Source organism: Pleurodeles waltl, chromosome 8, assembly GCF_031143425.1.
Source record: "Pleurodeles waltl isolate 20211129_DDA chromosome 8, aPleWal1.hap1.20221129, whole genome shotgun sequence".
Classification (NCBI taxonomy): domain Eukaryota; kingdom Metazoa; phylum Chordata; class Amphibia; order Caudata; family Salamandridae; genus Pleurodeles; species Pleurodeles waltl.
In genome coordinates, this window is record NC_090447.1 from 989,076,732 (window position 1) to 989,085,869 (window position 9,138).

Below are 9,138 nucleotides of genomic sequence, written 5' to 3' on the forward strand. Positions count from 1 at the left end.
CCCCCAACAAAGTGAATAACAAAATATCTGAAAGATGGGCACTTAAGGGATTAATTTGCTGCTCTCCACACCAACGAACAAATTTAACCCACCTACTAGCATAAATCGATTTGGTGGAGTGTCGCCTGGCCGATAAAAGAACGTTCACCACCTCTGGTGGGAGAGAAAAAGCACTCTGGTTGCCCCGCTCAATCTCCAGGCATGAAGGTGCAGGCTCTGGAGGTGGGGGTGTAGAACCTGCCCCTGCGACTGCGAGAGGAGATCTGCCCTGAGAGGGAGACGGAGCGGAGGGCACAGAGAGAGTTGGAGTAGATCTGCATACCATACCCTTCGTGGCCAATCCGGAGCTATTAGAATGACTTGGGCCCGGTCTTGGCGAATCTTCCTCAAAACCCGAGGAATCAAGGGTATGGGGGAAACGCGTAAAGCAACTGGTCGCACCAGGACATCTGAAACGCGTCCCCCAACGCTCCTGGCATCGGATACTGAAGGCTGCAGAACGACGGACAGTGCGCGTTCTCCCGAGTGGCAACAGGTCTATCTGGGGAAAACCCCACATCTGAAAAATGTGAAGAATCAGATCCGGATGCAGACGCCACTCGTGGTCGTCTGAGAAGAAGTGACTGAGTCTGTCCGCCTGCACGTTTTGAACCCCGGCCAGATGGTTTGCTATTACGCAAAGCTGATGGTCCCGAGCCCAGGACCAGAGTCGCAGAGCCTCTCTGCAAAGAAGGTACGACCCTACATCCCCCTGCTTGTTGATATACCACATTGCGGTCGTGTTGTCTGTAAGGATCTGAACCGACTGACCGCAAAGGGAAGGGAGGAAGGCCTTGAGGGCCAAACGAATTGCCCACAGTTCCAGCAGATTGATATGAAACCTCTGCTCTACTGAAGACCAATGACCCTTGATCTCCAGATCCTCCAGATGAGCTTCCCACCCTAAGGTGGAGGCATCTGTTATCACCGTGGTCACCGGAGTTTTCAGCGAAAACGGCTTTCCTTGAGAAAGGTTGCTGCGCGCAGCCCACCATCGGAGATCCGCTGCAGTGTCTCTGGAGATCTTTATCGACTCCCCGAGATCTCCTCTGTGTTGAAACCACTGCCTGCGGAGGCACCACTGAAGAGCCCTCATATGTCAGCGTGCATGAGTGACCAACAGAATGCAAGAAGCGAACAGGCCGAGCAGACGAAGGACCTTGAGGACTGGAACTGCTGCTCCTTCTTGAAACATTGGAATCAACGCTTGAATGTCCTGTATCCGCTGTGGTGGAGGAAAGGCCTGATTCAATGTCGTGTCCAATACTGCCCCTATAAACAGGAGCCATTGAGAGGGCTCTAGATGAGACTTGGGCACATTTTATTGAAAAACCCAGACTGAACAACAACTGGGTTGATAGCTGCAGAAGACGCAACCAGAGACTCCGCTTTGATCAACCAATCGTCCACTCTACCTCTTTCCTCCTGAGGTGTGCTGCAACCACCGCCATCACCTTCGTGAAGACCCGAGGTGCGGAAGTAAGACCAAAAGGAAGGACCGCAAACTGGTAGTGCTGCGATCCTACCTCAAACCGGAGATACCTGTGCGACTTGAGAATGGGAATGTGAAAATAAGCATCCTGCAAGTCGACCGACACCATCCAATCCTCCTTGTTCAATGCCAAAAGCACCTGTGATAGGGTCAGCATTTTTAATTTCTCCTGTTTGAGGAACCGATTCAAAACCCTCAAGTCCAAAATAGGTCTTAGATGACCATCCTTTTTGGGAATCAGAAAGTACCTGAAATAGCAACCCTGACCCCTCTCCTGCTCCGGAACCAACTCTACTGCGCCCTTCAACAATAGGGAGAGAACCTCCTGTTCTAGCAACAGGAGATGATCTTCTGAACAAAAGGAAGGACGGGGAGGGAAAGGAGGAGGAATCTCCCGAAAAGGAAGAGCATAACCTTTTCTTACCACACTGTTGACCCAGGAATCTGATGTTATGGATTCCCACATGGGAAGAAAAAGAAACAGCCTCCCCCCTACCGGAGAGACATGGGAGACTATGGCAAGAGGACTAGGGCTGCTTTCCTTGTGGCAACCCTCAAGAGGAAGAGGAAGGGTAATGCTGCTGGGTGGCCCCTCTAGTGCGGGCTCTACCCCGCCCCCTAAACGATCGATAAGGGAGGCTGGAAGACTGCTGCCCCTGCTGCTGTGACCTCCCAAGAAAGGAAGCCCCTCTTACAAAAACTCGCAGCCGCCTGAGTGACCGAAACGGGGTGGAAGCAGCCTGCAGACCCAGTGACCTAGCAGTGGCCCTACATTCTTTAAAGCGCTCTAGCGCAGAGTCCGCTTTAGATCCCAATAGTTTTGCCCCATCAAAAGGCAAATCCAATAGCATGGCCTGGACGTCAGAAAAACCAGAAGTGCACAACCACGCATGACGCCTGGTGGCAACTGAAGTCCCCATGGCTCTTGCAACAGAGTCCGTGGTATCCAGCCCTGACTGAATAACTTGCGTAGCCGCCGTCTGAGCGTCTGAAAGAAGGCTATGCAAGTCCTGGGGCATGTCCGGAAGAACAGTCTTTGCCGCATATATTACAGCATGTATATATCTGCCAAGAATACAAGTAGCATTGGCAGATTTCAGCGCCATGCTACACGACGAAAACACCTTCTTGGCCGATTGTTCCATTCGCTTGGATTCCCGGTCCGATGGGACTCCCAGAAACAAACCAGGGGCAGACCTCGAAGAACAGGATGCCTGCACTACTAGGCTCTCTGGTGAAGGGGGTTTTGCCAAAAACTCCGGGTCCCCTGGCGCAGACCTATAACGCCTGACCACTGACCTACTAACAGCCGAAGAGGTGACAGGCTTCTTCCACACCTCTTCGATTGGTTCCATTCCTCATCAAATGGCAAAAGAGGATCTGCCATGGCTGTAGCAGGGTGCAAAACGTCCGTCAACAGGTTGGTCTTAACCTGAGCTGTAGGTAAAGGGAAGTTCCCCAAAAAGTTGCAGCCTTTCTAATCACTGAATGGAAAGTAGCTGCCTCCTCCGTATATATTCTCCTTGCAGTATCCAGTCCTGGGAACTCACTCTGGGGATTAGTGATCTCCCCTTCCTCAATTAATTGTTGCCGATATTCCCTTTCCTCCAGCAATCTGAGGGCCTTTCGCCGAGACCTCAACTTGGCCTCCAGCCCCGGCGTCGAATGAAGTGCAACGACATCGATGAATGGTGCCGGGAAGGCGTAATGACAGGATCTCCGGATCCACCTGATGCCGCAGATGGATCCACCCGATGCCATGGACAAAGCTCCTGCATCCAACGACGTCATCCGGCCTCTAGGTTCTATCTCCTCCGACAACAGTGTCTAAGGTCTCTCCCTCGACTGCTGCGCCGCCGGCAGAGGTGCTTGACTAGAGTCTCCAGCCAGACAGAATGGCATAAACGGCGTCGGCCTGTATGGAGCCGGAACACTGAGATTAAATGCCAGGGGACCGGTGGGGCCAACCGGCGCACCACCTCCCGGAGTCATATTTTGGAATATGGCAAACATGGCATTGAAAAATGCCGCCGGATCCGTTCTTAGAGCCGGGAACGAAGGATAACTTTGAGGAGCCGGCGCCGGGCTGGACTCTTGCGCGCCTGGATGCGCCAGCGAAGCCAGATGACTCTGAGGCTCCACGACCTCGAAGACTGACGGCGCCAGGGACGGCTGCGGTGTCACTGGCTGTGGGTACACCGTCTGACTCACTTCCCATGACTTGCGCCGCCGAGTCGACGGAGACCTCAACTCCGACCGACTCCTGGACCGACGCCGAGAGTCACGGTGATGCCGCTTCTTGTGAGACGACTTCCCTGAAGACGATCCATGGTGCTGCTTCCTCTCCTTCTTTGACTTAGCTAAAAATAGCTTAGCCTCACGCTCCTTCAACGCCTTCGGATTCATCTTCTGACAGGAGCCGCATTCCTGGACGTCGTGATCTGAACTGAGGCACCAAAGGCAGTCGTTGTGAGGATCAGTCACTGACATACGACCTCCACACTCCCTGCAGGGCTTAAAACCCGATTTCTTTGGAGCCGACATCGAGAAAAACATAAATTATCTCTTTCGAAGAGCGAACGATACAGGTCGCCAGAAAAGTAACCGTTATCGAAGGCACGGAAAAAAGGGAACTGACGTCAGCATGCTGATGAGGGCCTCTTATTGCCACGATGACGTCAGACAGAACCGCGTGGAGTCGGGCAATTGTGACGTCCTCGCCGACGTGCAGAGCTAGAAAGAAGTTTCCGTCGAATGCTACGAATGGGGAGAATTCATTAGGTGAGGAATCCACAGGTAGTTGTATCCATCAGAAAAATAAAAATGATTGATGTGAGAGAACAGGAGAATTACAAAATACAACACAATGGTCTAAGTGCAGAGTTCTAATGTGAAATGAGCCACTGTGGTATCACACAAATGCAAGTCCTATCCTCACTGCTGATCAATATTAGAAATGTTTTTTTTTGGCAAAGCAAGTTTTGCGCTGGAAAGTAAATTGGGGAAAAAAGGACTTTGGGTTGATTTGCGTCACTTTTGTGACACAAACATGACGCAAAATGTTAGTAAATATACACCAAAGAGGGCAGCTTCCAAGGGCACGCCCTCCAAAAAGAAGCACAAAAAGCATCACAAGGTATTAATCAACTTCTCTACATCAGTTGTTCTCAAGTAGTTTTCCTGATGGGGGCAACATCATCCAAGCCTATCTTTGTGAAGATGGACCCTGCAATGTATTTTGCTCCAGCTCTGGAACTGGAGTCTAGTGCTCCCCTTTTTCATGGCACAGCTTGCAGCTTTCACACAAGTGATGCTGACTCTTCTGCTCCCTCTGGCGTGCCTCCAAAGCCCCTGTCTGGAGTACCACCAGCAGGGCCTTCCCTGGCACAATAACATTTGTTTTCCTTTTTTACACCAATGTGGCACCGGTCAATCCTTTCCTCTAAGGCCTTTCAAGTTGCTCTGCCACCAGTCCTGCTTCAGATTCATTTGAAAACAGTGAATTTTCCACAGATGAAGCAGTTTTGGCCAGATCTTGATGTAAAGCACAACAGTTGATAGACGATGAGTCACCCAACAGGATTTTGCCCCATGCAGAATTATTTGGCAGGCCCAAGGGGTTGTTTGTATATGATTTTGACACCACTCAGATGCCAAACAATGTGTACCACAATGATAACAGCAGTGAGGCAGGCAGCATTCTCCACTAGGATGTGGACTTGAGTGTCCTTGGGGAACTTCCATGAAGGAAACTGCCACATTTACGGCTGTGCTTTGCAAGGCTGCAGAGGTCTTTTGAGTTGCCTTCCCTATAAAGGACAACAAGGCTAACTTCCTTAATGAAATTCTGCAGCTCGCATCTGCCTCCGTTTAAGATTTGGTTTCAAAGTCTGAGGAGCTTATTTACAAGCCCTGTGCACCTCTGGTGTGTCACTTTTTGTGATGCACCAGTGGTGTATAGTGCACTTTGCATGGCTTTTCATGTCCTTGTAGGTATGGTGTAAGGCAACGCAGCACAAATTGCTGCATTTCCTTACACTGCATCAAGGAGGCATCCAGTGGACATTGCAGCATGTTTTCCCATGCAACACTCGTGGGTTTTGATGCATTCCCCAATTTACAAGAATCTGTAAGCCTGAGAATGTGTCAAAATCTTATTGTTTTTCTGCTGAAAGGTGTTCCTTCCTGCACAAAAACAATCCTGTCAACGCAGGCATCCTTGCACCATGGTGCCTGCGTCTGCGCTAGGCAGCCCATTATGCACCAGTGCAGGGAGAGAGGACAGAGATGTGCTGTATCGTGTAGATTACAGTGCATTTCTGCCCTTTCCCCGTGGCACAGGGCAGCAAGGTCACTTGCTGCACTGCCCTGCACCATGGGGCTTGTAAATGAGCCTCTCAATGTTTTCCCTTGACTTGGAAGACGTACTTTTTGTCAGTAAGAAAGGCGGAAGGCATTGCTTGCTGCTTGGTACTGGACCAGCACAGTGGAGCAATACTCCAAACCCATTCCCACTGATTGCTTGCGGTCACTGCAAAGTGATGGCACTGTCTGGGCTTTGGCTTAGCACATGCGGAAAGTTTGCAGCAGGCAAAGAACTGATCATTTGGAAAGATGGAAGCATCCCTGGATAAAAATACAAGAAAGTAGACATCAAAAAGATTGATCGTTATACCAAGGGGAATACTACACCTGACCTTAGGGTGGTCTTCCCCCATCTTTTTGCCTGCCTCGCTCCCTCCATTTTTCCATTCTCCTTTTTGCTGGTTTTAGGACTCTGCACACTTTACTACTGTTGACCAGTGCCAAAGTGCTTATGCTCTCGTTTCTAAACATGGTAACATTGACTCATACCCAATTGGCATATTTAATTTACCTGTAAGTGCACTAGATGTGCCCAGGGCTTGTATATTAGATGATACTATGTGCCACCCACAAAAGTAGCCCCTTAACCATGTGTCATGTCTGCCATTGCTAGGCCTTTGTATGCAGTTTCACTGCCACTTCGACTTGGCGAGTGGGGAGCAACAGTAAAGTAAAAAAGTAAAGCAAAGTGAAACAAAGCTAGCTTCTTAAGCTTTTTTTTAGACTACATTGCAAAGATGGTAAAGACTTGTGTTAAAGGGCGAAACACAAATGTGTTCGTGGATGGTAAATTGATTATAACCTGTCTTAACGAAGTATACTTAGTATATTAAGCACACAACCTGGCCACCACCACAGGAAGTGAGCGCTGCAACATGGTGGAAGCTGCTCAATAACACTGGGTGCAGCATCCAGGTGTTTTAGTGGGCTTAGCAGTGTGCTTGGCCCAGGGTCAGGGCTGTCACAGAAGGAGTGGGCCTGTCACCGTGATTAACAATTGAGCACTAGTTCAGCCCCAAAATGAAGTCAGGATGTGAAAGACCAGTAACTACAAGAGTAAATAAGAGGAGAGGCCTGCAGATGGGGCAAACATCTAAAAGAGTGAAGGCAAACTCAGCAAGGGAAAATTCTCTAAAATCACCAGTCACAAGAATGTTTGAGAAGGTACTGAAAGTGCCAGAAAAATTCAGTTTTTTTTAAGGATCCAGTAGAAATAATCTTCTCTATCCCAAGGACACAAACTTACTCACTGCACCAATCACACCAATAAAATCCAGCCCAGTACAAACGCATGAACAAAGGGGCGATGTAAGAGAGGATTTGCAGGGAAGTCCTCTAAAAACAATTTTTAATAATCAAGAAGATGAAATTAAGGAGGAAAATGGAGATAGTGTGATGTTAGGGTGGGGGTCAGTTAGCGACACAGATCTTTTATCAATCTTGCCAGAGCCAAAGTTTCAGCAAAACAATAGAAGTGAGAATAAAATTCCCCTGTTGAGGAATGTACATCCAACGCGAGTAGACGTTAATGTGAAGACAGATGGGAATAAGACAGGAGAAATAAAGATACCAGTGATAAAACCAGAGGAAATGGATAACATTGAGATAATTGAAAGAGAAATGGAGGGTAACAACAAAGTAAGGGAAAAATGTGAACCGTCTCAAAATAACTCACTAGCAAAATAAATTCAACAGGAGAAGCAGGCCACACAAGACATCCAGGCAAAGTCAACAGATCAACAAAGTGAGAGAGGGCCTGCAGCTAACATAGTAAATGTGTGGGAAGTTATGTTTAAATCATCACAACTGACTCTTGAGGCATTGACATATTAATAGAATAAAATGGATGTCCAGATAGATCTACTGAACATAATGGCAACCTCGATATCAGGTATCAATCAGAAACTTGCGTATCTAAATAATCTGATTACTCAAGCACAAACCTGGCAGCAACGGCAAATATTGAGGCCCATATTTATACTTTTTGCTGCAAAACTGCGCTGATGCATTTTTGCGTCAAAAATATTACCGCCGGCTAACGCCATTTATCTGCGCCGTGCGGGCGTCAAATTTATACTTTGACGCACGGCGGCGCAAACCACAGGTGTGAGTAATTTTTTTTTTACTCAAACCACTGCGTCTCGTCGTAAAGAAAAATGACATTAACGCGGCGAAAATGACTGAGCCGTTTTACGACGACGCAAACCGGATACGCGCTGTTTTTTTACGCAACTGCGTCAAGAAGCGCCGCAAACACTGCAAAATGTGCATAGGAGAGCCAAAATGGATCCCAGATGCTTGCACAGACCCCAGGAAGATGACAACAGACCAGGAACCAGCCAGGAGGACCCACACAAGACCCAGGACAGGGAGAAGAAGAAAAAGTGTCGCTTTAGTGCAGAGGAGCAGGAAATTCTGGTGAAAGAGGTGACGGAACACCAGCACCAACTGTTTGTCACCTCAAAGTTGCCACTTAGTAGGAGAGAGGCAATATGTCAACAAATTGTTGACAAGATCAACAGTGTGGCAGAAGTTAGGAGAACAGTCATTGAGTGCAAGAAATGCTGGCATGACTGCAAGCGCAGGACCAAGGAAAATATGGCCAGGAACAGGAAGGCAGCACTGCAGACTGGAGGTGGGAGTCCAGCACCGCAGGAGGCCCTGTACCACATGGAGGAGATGGTGGAAGCAGTCATCCCTGAGGAGATCGTCACAGGGATTCAAGGACAAGACAGCGCAGACTACCAAGAGACAACACACATGCAGGGTAAGTGGCATGGGGAACTAAAATGCCTAATTGTTAACTGCAACTGGGGGGGGGACATACCTACTACACAATGCATGTAAGCCATGATATTCAGGGAGTGGCATGGGTAAAGGGGCACGGCACAGGGGCATGGCCCATTCAGAGGATACCTGGGGCACAGTACTACACTACACCAACAACCTTTGCATGGGGGTATGCTGCCATGCCAAGGATGATGTAAAGGTAAAGCAGGCCAGGAGGGTAGGGTACAACATAAAACTGGCCTGCTGCAACACACCAGCCAGTATTCTCCCTACATGAACTAGGGCCCAATTAACAATCTCAGGCCATATCTGCAAGTGGAATTTAACATTGACAACAGTTGCCACTACCACCTCTGCTGTGTGTGCATGTCAAGTAGCTAATGGCAGTAACGTCCCCATGGATCTAACACACCCAATTTAGAGGGTTCAGGATGACAACGTTATCAATCCCC